At 44.8% G+C, this 14867-nt stretch overlaps 11 non-coding genes across 11 annotated transcripts; all 11 read right to left on the bottom strand.

The window, feature by feature from the left end:
* Positions 1–569: 569 nt before the first annotated feature.
* LOC141219070 (U2 spliceosomal RNA) lies at positions 570–760 on the bottom strand. The gene has a single exon (XR_012287702.1). It is a non-coding gene; the product is annotated as a U2 spliceosomal RNA (small nuclear RNA).
* A 1115-nt stretch (positions 761–1875) lies between these two features.
* LOC141219071 (U2 spliceosomal RNA) lies at positions 1876–2066 on the bottom strand. Its single transcript, XR_012287703.1, has one exon. It is a non-coding gene; the product is annotated as a U2 spliceosomal RNA (small nuclear RNA).
* Positions 2067–3181: 1115 nt separating this feature from the next.
* LOC141219072 (U2 spliceosomal RNA) lies at positions 3182–3372 on the bottom strand. Its single transcript, XR_012287704.1, has one exon. It is a non-coding gene; the product is annotated as a U2 spliceosomal RNA (small nuclear RNA).
* A 1115-nt stretch (positions 3373–4487) lies between these two features.
* On the bottom strand, positions 4488–4678 carry LOC141219073 (U2 spliceosomal RNA). Its single transcript, XR_012287705.1, has one exon. It is a non-coding gene; the product is annotated as a U2 spliceosomal RNA (small nuclear RNA).
* A 1115-nt stretch (positions 4679–5793) lies between these two features.
* Positions 5794–5984, bottom strand: LOC141219074 (U2 spliceosomal RNA). Its single transcript, XR_012287706.1, has one exon. It is a non-coding gene; the product is annotated as a U2 spliceosomal RNA (small nuclear RNA).
* A 1115-nt stretch (positions 5985–7099) lies between these two features.
* Positions 7100–7290, bottom strand: LOC141219077 (U2 spliceosomal RNA). Its single transcript, XR_012287708.1, has one exon. It is a non-coding gene; the product is annotated as a U2 spliceosomal RNA (small nuclear RNA).
* Positions 7291–8405: 1115 nt separating this feature from the next.
* LOC141219078 (U2 spliceosomal RNA) lies at positions 8406–8596 on the bottom strand. The gene has a single exon (XR_012287709.1). It is a non-coding gene; the product is annotated as a U2 spliceosomal RNA (small nuclear RNA).
* Positions 8597–9711: 1115 nt separating this feature from the next.
* LOC141219079 (U2 spliceosomal RNA) lies at positions 9712–9902 on the bottom strand. Its single transcript, XR_012287710.1, has one exon. It is a non-coding gene; the product is annotated as a U2 spliceosomal RNA (small nuclear RNA).
* A 1115-nt stretch (positions 9903–11017) lies between these two features.
* Positions 11018–11208, bottom strand: LOC141219080 (U2 spliceosomal RNA). Its single transcript, XR_012287711.1, has one exon. It is a non-coding gene; the product is annotated as a U2 spliceosomal RNA (small nuclear RNA).
* A 1115-nt stretch (positions 11209–12323) lies between these two features.
* Positions 12324–12514, bottom strand: LOC141219081 (U2 spliceosomal RNA). Its single transcript, XR_012287712.1, has one exon. It is a non-coding gene; the product is annotated as a U2 spliceosomal RNA (small nuclear RNA).
* Positions 12515–13629: 1115 nt separating this feature from the next.
* LOC141219083 (U2 spliceosomal RNA) lies at positions 13630–13820 on the bottom strand. The gene has a single exon (XR_012287714.1). It is a non-coding gene; the product is annotated as a U2 spliceosomal RNA (small nuclear RNA).
* Between the last annotated feature and the right edge of the window lie 1047 nt (positions 13821–14867).

The raw sequence follows: 14867 nt of genomic DNA on the forward strand, positions 1-14867 counted from the left end.
CCAAACTTTTTGGGTTGGGTTCTCTTTTATAGTCTGCAGGCATTAAATGAAAGAAGTCAGTGTTCCAGCAGAAGGAGACGTTTCAGAAAAGGCATTGTAGCAAACCAAAAAAGAAATTTTAAGCGCAGCAGAGTAACCAGCGCACATACCTGTTAGCTCAGGTGAGTTTAAAAGGCTGCTGTTGATAACAAGGGCATTTGCTAAATAGATGGTGTGTGTGCAACAATATACTGAAAGGTCAATTATATTGTGCAGCTTATCTCACCACCTGTAGTTATTTAGGTGAAAGCTCCAAAATGCTTGCCTAATATGTCTGTTTATCCAAAAGGAAGTAAAAAGGGAGAGCTAGAAAGATAGCATTGCATCACATTACATGGCAATGCAATGCACAGTTGCTGAAGTTGAACCAAAATGAGCTTGTAATCTGGCTTCTGCAACTTTGAACATGAAAAATCCAATGAGGAGAAGAAAAGCAAAGCCAAAGAGTCCATCCCCAAATCCGACAAACAAGCAAAATGAACAAAAAACATTGAATTCAATTCTTTCTGATTTTAGAAACTGCATTAAAGAAGGGGTGCACCGGTCCTGGAGATACTGCAATACCAGGTCAATGCGTGGAGTGGACAGAGCAAGCTCTTTTTCCATCTCCCTGTTCTAAAAATCCATTTAATATATGGTCCCCAGATAGGGGACGTATCAGATATTAAACTGATAAGAACAGATACTACACTTGATCTTAGCCAAAAGGCCGAGAAGCGATAACCAGAATTGGTTTCAAACTACGGAGCCACCCAAGGATCCTGAAAAGTCCATTTGTGGAGATGAGCTCCTGGACTCCCGTTAAGAAGACATGTTGTCAACCTCTAGATCCCTTACATGCCTGCACTTTTCGGCTTGCTGCTGCTGCAATCCACGCGTTTTAGATCTGCATAACTCCACCTCTTTAAACACAGCACCTTCACCCCCTGCTGTTCCCACCCGCCTCAACACCGTTGGAAGGGAGGAGAACCAATTAAGGCGGGGGGTGGGGTGGAACGAGCAGCTGTCTACCCTTAGCAGGAGGGCTCCTGATTACATACCTCTCCTGCTGCTGCTGCTGCTGGCTGTCCAGCAGCAGACTGAAGGTGGCTGCTGCTGTGCACAGGTATATAAAGGCTCAGAGCCTATTATGACACGCGCAGCCAGCGTTCCATTGCCACATTCCATCTACTGCAGGCAGGATACCTGGCTGGCTGAATGTCGCTGAGAAGCTCACAGAGACCGCCATAAGCAACAGTTTAACAGAATGCCACAGACTAATCAACCAAACTTTTTGGGTTGGGTTCTCTTTTATAGTCTGCAGGCATTAAATGAAAGAAGTCAGTGTTCCAGCAGAAGGAGACAACGTTTCAGAAAAGGCATTGTAGCAAACCAAAAAAGAAATTTTAAGCGCAGCAGAGTAACCAGCGCACATACCTGTTAGCTCAGGTGAGTTTAAAAGGCTGCTGTTGATAACAAGGGCATTTGCTAAATAGATGGTGTGTGTGCAACAATATACTGAAAGGTCAATTATATTGTGCAGCTTATCTCACCACCTGTAGTTATTTAGGTGAAAGCTCCAAAATGCTTGCCTAATATGTCTGTTTATCCAAAAGGAAGTAAAAAGGGAGAGCTAGAAAGATAGCATTGCATCACATTACATGGCAATGCAATGCACAGTTGCTGAAGTTGAACCAAAATGAGCTTGTAATCTGGCTTCTGCAACTTTGAACATGAAAAATCCAATGAGGAGAAGAAAAGCAAAGCCAAAGAGTCCATCCCCAAATCCGACAAACAAGCAAAATGAACAAAAAACATTGAATTCAATTCTTTCTGATTTTAGAAACTGCATTAAAGAAGGGGTGCACCGGTCCTGGAGATACTGCAATACCAGGTCAATGCGTGGAGTGGACAGAGCAAGCTCTTTTTCCATCTCCCTGTTCTAAAAATCCATTTAATATATGGTCCCCAGATAGGGGACGTATCAGATATTAAACTGATAAGAACAGATACTACACTTGATCTTAGCCAAAAGGCCGAGAAGCGATAACCAGAATTGGTTTCAAACTACGGAGCCACCCAAGGATCCTGAAAAGTCCATTTGTGGAGATGAGCTCCTGGACTCCCGTTAAGAAGACATGTTGTCAACCTCTAGATCCCTTACATGCCTGCACTTTTCGGCTTGCTGCTGCTGCAATCCACGCGTTTTAGATCTGCATAACTCCACCTCTTTAAACACAGCACCTTCACCCCCTGCTGTTCCCACCCGCCTCAACACCGTTGGAAGGGAGGAGAACCAATTAAGGCGGGGGGTGGGGTGGAACGAGCAGCTGTCTACCCTTAGCAGGAGGGCTCCTGATTACATACCTCTCCTGCTGCTGCTGCTGCTGGCTGTCCAGCAGCAGACTGAAGGTGGCTGCTGCTGTGCACAGGTATATAAAGGCTCAGAGCCTATTATGACACGCGCAGCCAGCGTTCCATTGCCACATTCCATCTACTGCAGGCAGGATACCTGGCTGGCTGAATGTCGCTGAGAAGCTCACAGAGACCGCCATAAGCAACAGTTTAACAGAATGCCACAGACTAATCAACCAAACTTTTTGGGTTGGGTTCTCTTTTATAGTCTGCAGGCATTAAATGAAAGAAGTCAGTGTTCCAGCAGAAGGAGACAACGTTTCAGAAAAGGCATTGTAGCAAACCAAAAAAGAAATTTTAAGCGCAGCAGAGTAACCAGCGCACATACCTGTTAGCTCAGGTGAGTTTAAAAGGCTGCTGTTGATAACAAGGGCATTTGCTAAATAGATGGTGTGTGTGCAACAATATACTGAAAGGTCAATTATATTGTGCAGCTTATCTCACCACCTGTAGTTATTTAGGTGAAAGCTCCAAAATGCTTGCCTAATATGTCTGTTTATCCAAAAGGAAGTAAAAAGGGAGAGCTAGAAAGATAGCATTGCATCACATTACATGGCAATGCAATGCACAGTTGCTGAAGTTGAACCAAAATGAGCTTGTAATCTGGCTTCTGCAACTTTGAACATGAAAAATCCAATGAGGAGAAGAAAAGCAAAGCCAAAGAGTCCATCCCCAAATCCGACAAACAAGCAAAATGAACAAAAAACATTGAATTCAATTCTTTCTGATTTTAGAAACTGCATTAAAGAAGGGGTGCACCGGTCCTGGAGATACTGCAATACCAGGTCAATGCGTGGAGTGGACAGAGCAAGCTCTTTTTCCATCTCCCTGTTCTAAAAATCCATTTAATATATGGTCCCCAGATAGGGGACGTATCAGATATTAAACTGATAAGAACAGATACTACACTTGATCTTAGCCAAAAGGCCGAGAAGCGATAACCAGAATTGGTTTCAAACTACGGAGCCACCCAAGGATCCTGAAAAGTCCATTTGTGGAGATGAGCTCCTGGACTCCCGTTAAGAAGACATGTTGTCAACCTCTAGATCCCTTACATGCCTGCACTTTTCGGCTTGCTGCTGCTGCAATCCACGCGTTTTAGATCTGCATAACTCCACCTCTTTAAACACAGCACCTTCACCCCCTGCTGTTCCCACCCGCCTCAACACCGTTGGAAGGGAGGAGAACCAATTAAGGCGGGGGGTGGGGTGGAACGAGCAGCTGTCTACCCTTAGCAGGAGGGCTCCTGATTACATACCTCTCCTGCTGCTGCTGCTGCTGGCTGTCCAGCAGCAGACTGAAGGTGGCTGCTGCTGTGCACAGGTATATAAAGGCTCAGAGCCTATTATGACACGCGCAGCCAGCGTTCCATTGCCACATTCCATCTACTGCAGGCAGGATACCTGGCTGGCTGAATGTCGCTGAGAAGCTCACAGAGACCGCCATAAGCAACAGTTTAACAGAATGCCACAGACTAATCAACCAAACTTTTTGGGTTGGGTTCTCTTTTATAGTCTGCAGGCATTAAATGAAAGAAGTCAGTGTTCCAGCAGAAGGAGACAACGTTTCAGAAAAGGCATTGTAGCAAACCAAAAAAGAAATTTTAAGCGCAGCAGAGTAACCAGCGCACATACCTGTTAGCTCAGGTGAGTTTAAAAGGCTGCTGTTGATAACAAGGGCATTTGCTAAATAGATGGTGTGTGTGCAACAATATACTGAAAGGTCAATTATATTGTGCAGCTTATCTCACCACCTGTAGTTATTTAGGTGAAAGCTCCAAAATGCTTGCCTAATATGTCTGTTTATCCAAAAGGAAGTAAAAAGGGAGAGCTAGAAAGATAGCATTGCATCACATTACATGGCAATGCAATGCACAGTTGCTGAAGTTGAACCAAAATGAGCTTGTAATCTGGCTTCTGCAACTTTGAACATGAAAAATCCAATGAGGAGAAGAAAAGCAAAGCCAAAGAGTCCATCCCCAAATCCTACAAACAAGCAAAATGAACAAAAAACATTGAATTCAATTCTTTCTGATTTTAGAAACTGCATTAAAGAAGGGGTGCACCGGTCCTGGAGATACTGCAATACCAGGTCAATGCGTGGAGTGGACAGAGCAAGCTCTTTTTCCATCTCCCTGTTCTAAAAATCCATTTAATATATGGTCCCCAGATAGGGGACGTATCAGATATTAAACTGATAAGAACAGATACTACACTTGATCTTAGCCAAAAGGCCGAGAAGCGATAACCAGAATTGGTTTCAAACTACGGAGCCACCCAAGGATCCTGAAAAGTCCATTTGTGGAGATGAGCTCCTGGACTCCCGTTAAGAAGACATGTTGTCAACCTCTAGATCCCTTACATGCCTGCACTTTTCGGCTTGCTGCTGCTGCAATCCACGCGTTTTAGATCTGCATAACTCCACCTCTTTAAACACAGCACCTTCACCCCCTGCTGTTCCCACCCGCCTCAACACCGTTGGAAGGGAGGAGAACCAATTAAGGCGGGGGGTGGGGTGGAACGAGCAGCTGTCTACCCTTAGCAGGAGGGCTCCTGATTACATACCTCTCCTGCTGCTGCTGCTGCTGGCTGTCCAGCAGCAGACTGAAGGTGGCTGCTGCTGTGCACAGGTATATAAAGGCTGAGAGCCTATTATGACACGCGCAGCCAGCGTTCCATTGCCACATTCCATCTACTGCAGGCAGGATACCTGGCTGGCTGAATGTCGCTGAGAAGCTCACAGAGACCGCCATAAGCAACAGTTTAACAGAATGCCACAGACTAATCAACCAAACTTTTTGGGTTGGGTTCTCTTTTATAGTCTGCAGGCATTAAATGAAAGAAGTCAGTGTTCCAGCAGAAGGAGACAACGTTTCAGAAAAGGCATTGTAGCAAACCAAAAAAGAAATTTTAAGCGCAGCAGAGTAACCAGCGCACATACCTGTTAGCTCAGGTGAGTTTAAAAGGCTGCTGTTGATAACAAGGGCATTTGCTAAATAGATGGTGTGTGTGCAACAATATACTGAAAGGTCAATTATATTGTGCAGCTTATCTCACCACCTGTAGTTATTTAGGTGAAAGCTCCAAAATGCTTGCCTAATATGTCTGTTTATCCAAAAGGAAGTAAAAAGGGAGAGCTAGAAAGATAGCATTGCATCACATTACATGGCAATGCAATGCACAGTTGCTGAAGTTGAACCAAAATGAGCTTGTAATCTGGCTTCTGCAACTTTGAACATGAAAAATCCAATGAGGAGAAGAAAAGCAAAGCCAAAGAGTCCATCCCCAAATCCGACAAACAAGCAAAATGAACAAAAAACATTGAATTCAATTCTTTCTGATTTTAGAAACTGCATTAAAGAAGGGGTGCACCGGTCCTGGAGATACTGCAATACCAGGTCAATGCGTGGAGTGGACAGAGCAAGCTCTTTTTCCATCTCCCTGTTCTAAAAATCCATTTAATATATGGTCCCCAGATAGGGGACGTATCAGATATTAAACTGATAAGAACAGATACTACACTTGATCTTAGCCAAAAGGCCGAGAAGCGATAACCAGAATTGGTTTCAAACTACGGAGCCACCCAAGGATCCTGAAAAGTCCATTTGTGGAGATGAGCTCCTGGACTCCCGTTAAGAAGACATGTTGTCAACCTCTAGATCCCTTACATGCCTGCACTTTTCGGCTTGCTGCTGCTGCAATCCACGCGTTTTAGATCTGCATAACTCCACCTCTTTAAACACAGCACCTTCACCCCCTGCTGTTCCCACCCGCCTCAACACCGTTGGAAGGGAGGAGAACCAATTAAGGCGGGGGGTGGGGTGGAACGAGCAGCTGTCTACCCTTAGCAGGAGGGCTCCTGATTACATACCTCTCCTGCTGCTGCTGCTGCTGGCTGTCCAGCAGCAGACTGAAGGTGGCTGCTGCTGTGCACAGGTATATAAAGGCTCAGAGCCTATTATGACACGCGCAGCCAGCGTTCCATTGCCACATTCCATCTACTGCAGGCGGGATACCTGGCTGGCTGAATGTCGCTGAGAAGCTCACAGAGACCGCCATAAGCAACAGTTTAACAGAATGCCACAGACTAATCAACCAAACTTTTTGGGTTGGGTTCTCTTTTATAGTCTGCAGGCATTAAATGAAAGAAGTCAGTGTTCCAGCAGAAGGAGACAACGTTTCAGAAAAGGCATTGTAGCAAACCAAAAAAGAAATTTTAAGCGCAGCAGAGTAACCAGCGCACATACCTGTTAGCTCAGGTGAGTTTAAAAGGCTGCTGTTGATAACAAGGGCATTTGCTAAATAGATGGTGTGTGTGCAACAATATACTGAAAGGTCAATTATATTGTGCAGCTTATCTCACCACCTGTAGTTATTTAGGTGAAAGCTCCAAAATGCTTGCCTAATATGTCTGTTTATCCAAAAGGAAGTAAAAAGGGAGAGCTAGAAAGATAGCATTGCATCACATTACATGGCAATGCAATGCACAGTTGCTGAAGTTGAACCAAAATGAGCTTGTAATCTGGCTTCTGCAACTTTGAACATGAAAAATCCAATGAGGAGAAGAAAAGCAAAGCCAAAGAGTCCATCCCCAAATCCGACAAACAAGCAAAATGAACAAAAAACATTGAATTCAATTCTTTCTGATTTTAGAAACTGCATTAAAGAAGGGGTGCACCGGTCCTGGAGATACTGCAATACCAGGTCAATGCGTGGAGTGGACAGAGCAAGCTCTTTTTCCATCTCCCTGTTCTAAAAATCCATTTAATATATGGTCCCCAGATAGGGGACGTATCAGATATTAAACTGATAAGAACAGATACTACACTTGATCTTAGCCAAAAGGCCGAGAAGCGATAACCAGAATTGGTTTCAAACTACGGAGCCACCCAAGGATCCTGAAAAGTCCATTTGTGGAGATGAGCTCCTGGACTCCCGTTAAGAAGACATGTTGTCAACCTCTAGATCCCTTACATGCCTGCACTTTTCGGCTTGCTGCTGCTGCAATCCACGCGTTTTAGATCTGCATAACTCCACCTCTTTAAACACAGCACCTTCACCCCCTGCTGTTCCCACCCGCCTCAACACCGTTGGAAGGGAGGAGAACCAATTAAGGCGGGGGGTGGGGTGGAACGAGCAGCTGTCTACCCTTAGCAGGAGGGCTCCTGATTACATACCTCTCCTGCTGCTGCTGCTGCTGGCTGTCCAGCAGCAGACTGAAGGTGGCTGCTGCTGTGCACAGGTATATAAAGGCTCAGAGCCTATTATGACACGCGCAGCCAGCGTTCCATTGCCACATTCCATCTACTGCAGGCGGGATACCTGGCTGGCTGAATGTCGCTGAGAAGCTCACAGAGACCGCCATAAGCAACAGTTTAACAGAATGCCACAGACTAATCAACCAAACTTTTTGGGTTGGGTTCTCTTTTATAGTCTGCAGGCATTAAATGAAAGAAGTCAGTGTTCCAGCAGAAGGAGACAACGTTTCAGAAAAGGCATTGTAGCAAACCAAAAAAGAAATTTTAAGCGCAGCAGAGTAACCAGCGCACATACCTGTTAGCTCAGGTGAGTTTAAAAGGCTGCTGTTGATAACAAGGGCATTTGCTAAATAGATGGTGTGTGTGCAACAATATACTGAAAGGTCAATTATATTGTGCAGCTTATCTCACCACCTGTAGTTATTTAGGTGAAAGCTCCAAAATGCTTGCCTAATATGTCTGTTTATCCAAAAGGAAGTAAAAAGGGAGAGCTAGAAAGATAGCATTGCATCACATTACATGGCAATGCAATGCACAGTTGCTGAAGTTGAACCAAAATGAGCTTGTAATCTGGCTTCTGCAACTTTGAACATGAAAAATCCAATGAGGAGAAGAAAAGCAAAGCCAAAGAGTCCATCCCCAAATCCGACAAACAAGCAAAATGAACAAAAAACATTGAATTCAATTCTTTCTGATTTTAGAAACTGCATTAAAGAAGGGGTGCACCGGTCCTGGAGATACTGCAATACCAGGTCAATGCGTGGAGTGGACAGAGCAAGCTCTTTTTCCATCTCCCTGTTCTAAAAATCCATTTAATATATGGTCCCCAGATAGGGGACGTATCAGATATTAAACTGATAAGAACAGATACTACACTTGATCTTAGCCAAAAGGCCGAGAAGCGATAACCAGAATTGGTTTCAAACTACGGAGCCACCCAAGGATCCTGAAAAGTCCATTTGTGGAGATGAGCTCCTGGACTCCCGTTAAGAAGACATGTTGTCAACCTCTAGATCCCTTACATGCCTGCACTTTTCGGCTTGCTGCTGCTGCAATCCACGCGTTTTAGATCTGCATAACTCCACCTCTTTAAACACAGCACCTTCACCCCCTGCTGTTCCCACCCGCCTCAACACCGTTGGAAGGGAGGAGAACCAATTAAGGCGGGGGGTGGGGTGGAACGAGCAGCTGTCTACCCTTAGCAGGAGGGCTCCTGATTACATACCTCTCCTGCTGCTGCTGCTGCTGGCTGTCCAGCAGCAGACTGAAGGTGGCTGCTGCTGTGCACAGGTATATAAAGGCTCAGAGCCTATTATGACACGCGCAGCCAGCGTTCCATTGCCACATTCCATCTACTGCAGGCAGGATACCTGGCTGGCTGAATGTCGCTGAGAAGCTCACAGAGACCGCCATAAGCAACAGTTTAACAGAATGCCACAGACTAATCAACCAAACTTTTTGGGTTGGGTTCTCTTTTATAGTCTGCAGGCATTAAATGAAAGAAGTCAGTGTTCCAGCAGAAGGAGACAACGTTTCAGAAAAGGCATTGTAGCAAACCAAAAAAGAAATTTTAAGCGCAGCAGAGTAACCAGCGCACATACCTGTTAGCTCAGGTGAGTTTAAAAGGCTGCTGTTGATAACAAGGGCATTTGCTAAATAGATGGTGTGTGTGCAACAATATACTGAAAGGTCAATTATATTGTGCAGCTTATCTCACCACCTGTAGTTATTTAGGTGAAAGCTCCAAAATGCTTGCCTAATATGTCTGTTTATCCAAAAGGAAGTAAAAAGGGAGAGCTAGAAAGATAGCATTGCATCACATTACATGGCAATGCAATGCACAGTTGCTGAAGTTGAACCAAAATGAGCTTGTAATCTGGCTTCTGCAACTTTGAACATGAAAAATCCAATGAGGAGAAGAAAAGCAAAGCCAAAGAGTCCATCCCCAAATCCGACAAACAAGCAAAATGAACAAAAAACATTGAATTCAATTCTTTCTGATTTTAGAAACTGCATTAAAGAAGGGGTGCACCGGTCCTGGAGATACTGCAATACCAGGTCAATGCGTGGAGTGGACAGAGCAAGCTCTTTTTCCATCTCCCTGTTCTAAAAATCCATTTAATATATGGTCCCCAGATAGGGGACGTATCAGATATTAAACTGATAAGAACAGATACTACACTTGATCTTAGCCAAAAGGCCGAGAAGCGATAACCAGAATTGGTTTCAAACTACGGAGCCACCCAAGGATCCTGAAAAGTCCATTTGTGGAGATGAGCTCCTGGACTCCCGTTAAGAAGACATGTTGTCAACCTCTAGATGCCTTACATGCCTGCACTTTTCGGCTTGCTGCTGCTGCAATCCACGCGTTTTAGATCTGCATAACTCCACCTCTTTAAACACAGCACCTTCACCCCCTGCTGTTCCCACCCGCCTCAACACCGTTGGAAGGGAGGAGAACCAATTAAGGCGGGGGGTGGGGTGGAACGAGCAGCTGTCTACCCTTAGCAGGAGGGCTCCTGATTACATACCTCTCCTGCTGCTGCTGCTGCTGGCTGTCCAGCAGCAGACTGAAGGTGGCTGCTGCTGTGCACAGGTATATAAAGGCTCAGAGCCTATTATGACACGCGCAGCCAGCGTTCCATTGCCACATTCCATCTACTGCAGGCAGGATACCTGGCTGGCTGAATGTCGCTGAGAAGCTCACAGAGACCGCCATAAGCAACAGTTTAACAGAATGCCACAGACTAATCAACCAAACTTTTTGGGTTGGGTTCTCTTTTATAGTCTGCAGGCATTAAATGAAAGAAGTCAGTGTTCCAGCAGAAGGAGACAACGTTTCAGAAAAGGCATTGTAGCAAACCAAAAAAGAAATTTTAAGCGCAGCAGAGTAACCAGCGCACATACCTGTTAGCTCAGGTGAGTTTAAAAGGCTGCTGTTGATAACAAGGGCATTTGCTAAATAGATGGTGTGTGTGCAACAATATACTGAAAGGTCAATTATATTGTGCAGCTTATCTCACCACCTGTAGTTATTTAGGTGAAAGCTCCAAAATGCTTGCCTAATATGTCTGTTTATCCAAAAGGAAGTAAAAAGGGAGAGCTAGAAAGATAGCATTGCATCACATTACATGGCAATGCAATGCACAGTTGCTGAAGTTGAACCAAAATGAGCTTGTAATCTGGCTTCTGCAACTTTGAACATGAAAAATCCAATGAGGAGAAGAAAAGCAAAGCCAAAGAGTCCATCCCCAAATCCGACAAACAAGCAAAATGAACAAAAAACATTGAATTCAATTCTTTCTGATTTTAGAAACTGCATTAAAGAAGGGGTGCACCGGTCCTGGAGATACTGCAATACCAGGTCAATGCGTGGAGTGGACAGAGCAAGCTCTTTTTCCATCTCCCTGTTCTAAAAATCCATTTAATATATGGTCCCCAGATAGGGGACGTATCAGATATTAAACTGATAAGAACAGATACTACACTTGATCTTAGCCAAAAGGCCGAGAAGCGATAACCAGAATTGGTTTCAAACTACGGAGCCACCCAAGGATCCTGAAAAGTCCATTTGTGGAGATGAGCTCCTGGACTCCCGTTAAGAAGACATGTTGTCAACCTCTAGATCCCTTACATGCCTGCACTTTTCGGCTTGCTGCTGCTGCAATCCACGCGTTTTAGATCTGCATAACTCCACCTCTTTAAACACAGCACCTTCACCCCCTGCTGTTCCCACCCGCCTCAACACCGTTGGAAGGGAGGAGAACCAATTAAGGCGGGGGGTGGGGTGGAACGAGCAGCTGTCTACCCTTAGCAGGAGGGCTCCTGATTACATACCTCTCCTGCTGCTGCTGCTGCTGGCTGTCCAGCAGCAGACTGAAGGTGGCTGCTGCTGTGCACAGGTATATAAAGGCTCAGAGCCTATTATGACACGCGCAGCCAGCGTTCCATTGCCACATTCCATCTACTGCAGGCAGGATACCTGGCTGGCTGAATGTCGCTGAGAAGCTCACAGAGACCGCCATAAGCAACAGTTTAACAGAATGCCACAGACTAATCAACCAAACTTTTTGGGTTGGGTTCTCTTTTATAGTCTGCAGGCATTAAATGAAAGAAGTCAGTGTTCCAGCAGAAGGAGACAACGTTTCAGAAAAGGCATTGTAGCAAACCAAAAAAGAAATTTTAAGCGCAGCAGAGTAACCAGCGCACATACCTGTTAGCTCAGGTGAGTTTAAAAGGCTGCTGTTGATAACAAGGGCATTTGCTAAATAGATGGTGTGTGTGCAACAATATACTGAAAGGTCAATTATATTGTGCAGCTTATCTCACCACCTGTAGTTATTTAGGTGAAAGCTCCAAAATGCTTGCCTAATATGTCTGTTTATCCAAAAGGAAGTAAAAAGGGAGAGCTAGAAAGATAGCATTGCATCACATTACATGGCAATGCAATGCACAGTTGCTGAAGTTGAACCAAAATGAGCTTGTAATCTGGCTTCTGCAACTTTGAACATGAAAAATCCAATGAGGAGAAGAAAAGCAAAGCCAAAGAGTCCATCCCCAAATCCGACAAACAAGCAAAATGAACAAAAAATATTGAATTCAATTCTTTCTGATTTTAGAAACTGCATTAAAGAAGGGGTGCACCGGTCCTGGAGATACTGCAATACCAGGTCAATGCGTGGAGTGGACAGAGCAAGCTCTTTTTCCATCTCCCTGTTCTAAAAATCCATTTAATATATGGTCCCCAGATAGGGGACGTATCAGATATTAAACTGATAAGAACAGATACTACACTTGATCTTAGCCAAAAGGCCGAGAAGCGATAACCAGAATTGGTTTCAAACTACGGAGCCACCCAAGGATCCTGAAAAGTCCATTTGTGGAGATGAGCTCCTGGACTCCCGTTAAGAAGACATGTTGTCAACCTCTAGATCCCTTACATGCCTGCACTTTTCGGCTTGCTGCTGCTGCAATCCACGCGTTTTAGATCTGCATAACTCCACCTCTTTAAACACAGCACCTTCACCCCCTGCTGTTCCCACCCGCCTCAACACCGTTGGAAGGGAGGAGAACCAATTAAGGCGGGGGGTGGGGTGGATCGAGCAGCTGTCTACCCTTAGCAGGAGGGCTCCTGATTACATACCTCTCCTGCTGCTGCTGCTGCTGGCTGTCCAGCAGCAGACTGAAGGTGGCTGCTGCTGTGCACAGGTATATAAAGGCTCAGAGCCTATTATGACACGCGCAGCCAGCGTTCCATTGCCACATTCCATCTACTGCAGGCAGGATACCTGGCTGGCTGAATGTCGCTGAGAAGCTCACAGAGACCGCCATAAGCAACAGTTTAACAGAATGCCACAGACTAATCAACCAAACTTTTTGGGTTGGGTTCTCTTTTATAGTCTGCAGGCATTAAATGAAAGAAGTCAGTGTTCCAGCAGAAGGAGACAACGTTTCAGAAAAGGCATTGTAGCAAACCAAAAAAGAAATTTTAAGCGCAGCAGAGTAACCAGCGCACATACCTGTTAGCTCAGGTGAGTTTAAAAGGCTGCTGTTGATAACAAGGGCATTTGCTAAATAGATGGTGTGTGTGCAACAATATACTGAAAGGTCAATTATATTGTGCAGCTTATCTCACCACCTGTAGTTATTTAGGTGAAAGCTCCAAAATGCTTGCCTAATATGTCTGTTTATCCAAAAGGAAGTAAAAAGGGAGAGCTAGAAAGATAGCATTGCATCACATTACATGGCAATGCAATGCACAGTTGCTGAAGTTGAACCAAAATGAGCTTGTAATCTGGCTTCTGCAACTTTGAACATGAAAAATCCAATGAGGAGAAGAAAAGCAAAGCCAAAGAGTCCATCCCCAAATCCGACAAACAAGCAAAATGAACAAAAAACATTGAATTCAATTCTTTCTGATTTTAGAAACTGCATTAAAGAAGGGGTGCACCGGTCCTGGAGATACTGCAATACCAGGTCAATGCGTGGAGTGGACAGAGCAAGCTCTTTTTCCATCTCCCTGTTCTAAAAATCCATTTAATATATGGTCCCCAGATAGGGGACGTATCAGATATTAAACTGATAAGAACAGATACTACACTTGATCTTAGCCAAAAGGCCGAGAAGCGATAACCAGAATTGGTTTCAAACTACGGAGCCACCCAAGGATCCTGAAAAGTCCATTTGTGGAGATGAGCTCCTGGACTCCCGTTAAGAAGACATGTTGTCAACCTCTAGATCCCTTACATGCCTGCACTTTTCGGCTTGCTGCTGCTGCAATCCACGCGTTTTAGATCTGCATAACTCCACCTCTTTAAACACAGCACCTTCACCCCCTGCTGTTCCCACCCGCCTCAACACCGTTGGAAGGGAGGAGAACCAATTAAGGCGGGGGGTGGGGTGGAACGAGCAGCTGTCTACCCTTAGCAGGAGGGCTCCTGATTACATACCTCTCCTGCTGCTGCTGCTGCTGGCTGTCCAGCAGCAGACTGAAGGTGGCTGCTGCTGTGCACAGGTATATAAAGGCTCAGAGCCTATTATGACACGCGCAGCCAGCGTTCCATTGCCACATTCCATCTACTGCAGGCAGGATACCTGGCTGGCTGAATGTCGCTGAGAAGCTCACAGAGACCGCCATAAGCAACAGTTTAACAGAATGCCACAGACTAATCAACCAAACTTTTTGGGTTGGGTTCTCTTTTATAGTCTGCAGGCATTAAATGAAAGAAGTCAGTGTTCCAGCAGAAGGAGACAACTTTTCAGAAAAGGCATTGTAGCAAACCAAAAAAGAAATTTTAAGCGCAGCAGAGTAACCAGCGCACATACCTGTTAGCTCAGGTGAGTTTAAAAGGCTGCTGTTGATAACAAGGGCATTTGCTAAATAGATGGTGTGTGTGCAACAATATACTGAAAGGTCAATTATATTGTGCAGCTTATCTCACCACCTGTAGTTATTTAGGTGAAAGCTCCAAAATGCTTGCCTAATATGTCTGTTTATCCAAAAGGAAGTAAAAAGGGAGAGCTAGAAAGATAGCATTGCATCACATTACATGGCAATGCAATGCACAGTTGCTGAAGTTGAACCAAAATGAGCTTGTAATCTGGCTTCTGCAACTTTGAACATGAAAAATCCAATGAGGAGAAGAAAAGCAAAGCCAAAGAGTCCATCCCCAAATCC

Source organism: Phyllobates terribilis, unplaced genomic scaffold, assembly GCF_046119375.1.
Source record: "Phyllobates terribilis strain yellow unplaced genomic scaffold, ASM4611937v1 Scaffold_255__1_contigs__length_2797608, whole genome shotgun sequence".
Classification (NCBI taxonomy): domain Eukaryota; kingdom Metazoa; phylum Chordata; class Amphibia; order Anura; family Dendrobatidae; genus Phyllobates; species Phyllobates terribilis.